The sequence below is a fragment of the Limulus polyphemus genome, unplaced genomic scaffold (assembly GCF_000517525.1).
Source record: "Limulus polyphemus unplaced genomic scaffold, Limulus_polyphemus-2.1.2 Scaffold906, whole genome shotgun sequence".
NCBI lineage: Eukaryota > Metazoa > Arthropoda > Merostomata > Xiphosura > Limulidae > Limulus > Limulus polyphemus.
Window position 1 is genome coordinate 186,779 of NW_013666516.1, and position 5,431 is coordinate 192,209.

A 5,431-nucleotide genomic window follows, 5' to 3' on the forward strand; every position below is an offset into this window, starting at 1 on the left:
AAAGTTTCTTCGGAAAGAATTTTTACGGAAAATTAACTAACGACCAGAGACGTGACATAGTGATAAGCATGTCATGAAACTAAAGCACCATTTATAACACGTTGATGAATGTGTCTTAAAACTAATGGCACTGTTTATATCATATTGTTGAACATGTCATAAAACTAATGCCACTAATTAGATCATATTGTTGAACTTGTCATAAAACGAATGCCACTGTTTATATCATATTGTTGAACATGTCATAAAACTAATGCCACTAATTAGATCATATTGTTGAACTTGTCATAAAACGAATGCCACTAATTAGATCATATTGTTGAACTTGTCATGAAACTGATACCACTAATTAGACCATATTGTTGAATATGTCATAAAACTAATGGCACTAAATATATCACACTGTTGAACATACTATAAAACTAACGGCATCAGTTAGATCACTTGATGAATGTGTCATAAAATTAACGGCGCCACTTAGATCACCTTGGCGAACGTATCACAAAACTATCGTCATGGTGATTTAGTGTATAGAGTTTCAGACTGTGGATGTAGGGGTCCATAGTTTCGTACTTTAGGGTCGTGGGGGGCATTATAATAATCGAGTAGAGTAGTCCAACAGTTGGCAGTGGGTGCTGTTGACTATCTGCCTTTCTTGTAGTATATCAGTACGAAATTAGAGATGGCTAGCACAAATATTTTTTGTGTAACTTTGCGTATAGATCCAAAGAAACAAGTTACCGGCACACCTATATCAAGCTGACGAATGTGTTACAAACCTATCGACACAACCTCAATTATATATCAGAAAATTAAGAGCGACATCTATATCCACCTGAAAAGTATGATTTAGTTAACAATATTTTATTGATCAGAGGAATATTTTGAAAATTCTTAACAGAGCTACGCGAGGGCCGTCCCTAATTTAGCAGTGAAAGACTAGATGGAGTCATCACCACTCACCACCAACTCTTGGGATATTCTTTTAACAACGAATAATGGGATTGACCGTCACATTATAACGCCCCCACGACTGTAAGGGCGAGCGTGTTTGGTGGGACGGGGATTCGAATCAGTGACCCTCAGATTGCGAGTCAAGCGCCCTAACCACATGGCCATAAGTTAAGTGAGGTAATCGTGTTTCCTGATGTTTCACCAATCAATTACGAAGGCTTATAACGCTAAAATGTCGGGTTCGATCCTAACAGTAAGCACAGCACAGAAAGCTCATTGTGTAACTTTACATCTACCAACAACCAAACGAATACATAAGCTTACATTTTCTAATTATCTTATTGATTTGTCGCTATTCTTGGTTATTGAATAATTATAGTAATTAAGCGAATTACTAACAGCCGAGTTATTTGTTTCTAACAAAAAGTTTTTGATTTTTACCGAAAAAATAACTAGACTAAACCAGCCGTGTTAGTTTGTTTGTTTTGAATTTCGCGCAAAACTACACGAGGGCTATCTGCGCTAGCCGTCCCTAATTTAGCAGTGTAAGACTAAAGGGAAGGTAGCTAGTCATCACCACCCACCGCCAACTCTTGGGCTACTCTTTTACCAACGAATAGTGGGATTAACCGTGACGTTATAACACCCCCACGGCCGAAAGGGCAAGCATGTTTGGTGGGCCATGTTAGTAGAAATGTTATCAACCGACAAAGAATCTCAGGTGGAAAAAGATTATCAAGAAAAACTATATTTCACTCAGGACACTAAATATTGTTCATGAATTTTTTATGTCTTGTTCAAAATTTTTTTAAATCATTTGTTTAATGAAAAAGACAATAGTTAGACTACAGTTTATTTTGTTACGAAAAACCTACATTCAAAACTGGTTATCACCTATTACCCAAAATTGAGAAACCTACCCCAGATCCCGAAGAAACACTTTTACCTCCTTTACCTTAATGACTGAGTAAAATTAGTTGTTGTTTGTTTTTTCGACAGTCTTGTGGCTTTGTTTCACACACATACACACAAAATAGCTTAAAAATGCCACTCAGTTCACTCTAAGGTCAACTTTAACCCCTGGCCCCCACCAGGCAAAAATTTTCTCTACAATAGCAAACGTTACCGACCTACAAGTTTATGAAAATACCGATCAGTTCGCTGATAAGGACAACCAAAAGGAATAGAATATCACAAAAATGATAACTTATGCTACTTGTTTAATCCAATGTCAAGAAATGTAGCTTTCATTATATGGGATAAACCAACGCAACTGTACAAGAATGTTTTAATAACTACACATTTTTCGTCTCCATGAATAAAAAACTTCCTGAGGCCAAACACTTTGATATGTTGACCACTTCCTTCAGAACAATAAACTTATAGATACAAACATTGGTTTCACACAAAAAGAGACAGAAAAATTAGGGAAGCTTTCTGGATAGCAACTATAATAGTGTAACGTCCGAGTGGCATCATTCTTTATCCCGAGATTGTTGACCTTGGAACATTTTTTTTTTCAAAAAAGCTGCTTTCATTTCATTACTCCCCATTCAATCTACAGTTATTCCCCTTCCGTTCTTTTCTGAATTATTATTCACCATTTTGTAAACCTGCAAGGCTCAATCCATATTTTTATACTGCTTTGTTGCTTTAGTGTTGTTGTTTTTATCTTGAAAAAATATATTTCATTTTCTTGTTATTATTACCATGTTGTTAAACATTGGGCCATTCCAACAGATTTTTTCTAAAATTTCATGATTTCACAAAAGCATATTTAGAGCAGAATGGTTGAAAGCTTCCTTACACCTTCGTCCTCGTCATCCTGTCTGCCAAACCTACAATTGTTTTTTCTGACCTTTCTTACTCAAAATGAAGCAGCCAAGGCTATAAAACAAGTTATTGATCAAAGACTACCGGTTAGTTGTCGGTTCTGTTATTTGATTCAAGTTTTGTAGATGGCGCTAGCCAAGCGATGAATCAGGCTTCGTGATCGCCTCCGGCTGTAAGACCTATATGTGGAAGGATACGTTAGACTTCTTAACACCTCTAGTAGACTTCCTGAGATATATATCTGGCTGTTGGAGACCCTAAAGTTGATGACCTCCAAAATGGAAAACTCACTTGAAGGTGTAAACTAACCTCTCTTCTTAATTTAAATGACGACGCTATCACAGACAATAAATATATATATATATTATTTTAAAATCCTTTTAGCGGAATAGTCATTTTCTGAGCCTGTACGTTATTTTTCACCAAGGGATAGCTAAGTGTTCAATATATATATTGATCATTATACTTTCACCTGACTGGGCTTGGCCTGATAGTTAGCATGCCGCGTTGTAGATTAGAAGATCCGAAGTTGAACCACGTTGTCAATCAACACTCTCTGTTCTTTCAATTGTGGGGATATTATAACAGTGACACTCAATCCTGCTACTCGAATAAAAGTAGCCGAGCTGTTTTAAATTACAAATAGCTATGTATGAACTTTGAGGTCGTATAAGATGCCGTTCAAGTTGCAAATACAAAGTGCCTTTTACATTATTTATGTATACAAAATTTAGTGCACACCAGTACGACAACGAAAGCAGACAAATGGGACTACTGATCCTTATGCAGATCCTCCATTTATCTTAACGTCCTTTTGGCGCTACTCTGAACCACAAATCCCATTCCATGTGATTTCTGGATCCTAATAAGATTAACTAGCAACATAATTCCAGTTGTATTACCGGTTTTTCCAGCTACGTTTAGGATCGATTTCTCAAGACCACAAAAAACAAAATATAAAACCAATCTTAAAATCGTAAGAAGTACTTGGATTATCGTAAAAATACGGGTATCCTAAGAGAGCAACTGCTCTAAAAGAAAGTTTTAATATCAATTTCAAAAAATGAAAAAATAATATTACTCGAATGTTCTTTGATAAAGAACTGATTTATTACTTGCTATTTTTATTTTCTCTATTGAACATCTAGATTTCAACTGTCTGGTTTAGAGTTTTCCTTTCACCAAAACTCTAGAGTTATATAAAGACTGTCAAAACAGCAAAAATCACAATAATGCTACCAACTTAGTTATTATTCTAAGTTATTATCTATATTTGAAATTGTATACATTTAATGTATGATTAGCAGACTCTTAAAGAAATTTGCTTCTCTCAAAATATTTTAATAATAGAAAAAAATCTGTAGCGACATCTAGTAGTTATATAATATACTACAATGAGCAGATCGGAAGGTTTAACCCCACTACTGCAGTATACTTACAGTGAAACCAATAAATAAAACAGTTTCGTGTTAAACACGGCATGGAAGACGTAACAATAATTACTGTATTTGAAGTAAAAGAGATAATATGGAGTTACAATGGTTGTTTCTAAATATAGAAAAAATAATCGAATAATATACATAAGTGCCATGACTTGGAGAAATTTACTAAGGCATGGAACTTCTCTCAGCACTTGTTCTTCCATTTCCATGAGAATTTTTATATATGAAATATAAATACTTGGTAATTCAAAGAAACACACACTACATATTTAGATTGTTGCAAATAAACTGAGAGAATTAATCGTACATCAACGAGTGTTTGCTAATATTATAGTAAGTTCAAGTTGTTTTGTTTTGAATATATGCACAAAGCTACACAAATGGCTATCTGTGCTCTGCCCACCATAGGTATCGAAACCCGGTTTCTAGCGTTGTAAGTCCGCAGACATACCGCTGTGCCACTGGGAGGCAGTAAGTTCAAGAAAAGAAAAAATATATATAATATATATATATATGAGCAACATATATGAGAAAGTTTGAAACCTGCTATTTGTACGCTTGTAAAAATTCACTTTGATAGGTGTAAAAAGAAATGGCATAAATTTGTCTTTTCTTTTGAAGTAAAAAAAATAATAATTTTAGGCAGAGTAACAGGTAAAATTGTAACTGTCTCTTTGAAAATAGCAATCTTTAATTCAAAAGTCTAAGCGATTCTCGTGATTTTAAGCATTTTTACTTAGTTCTTATCTCTAGTATATCAGTATTCCAACCTTATCTATTTATCAACCTGCCATCTAGGGAACACAATATTAATTACATTGATAAATGTAACATTTCAATTTGTTATAAAATTGTAACTTGTTTTTAACGATACTGCTTTTAAAAAAGTAGCTTGAAATTCAGTTTTTAAGAAAATAATAATAATATTTTATAAATCATTTATGAAGTTCTATTTTGAATTTATGTTTTAAAATATTGCTAATTTTAATTACTTTTATAGAAATAAATACGAAAGTTTCGGACTTTGAACAAGAAGAAAATATAGTATTTTGTTAATTTAAAATTCAAATCTAGTTCCAAGGTAGAGATACAAATGATTTATTTTTGAGAACGAGGGTACATATATTAATTATTAGAAAAGTTTAGGCTTAATCTTCTAAACATACACACACACACACACACACACATATATATATATATAT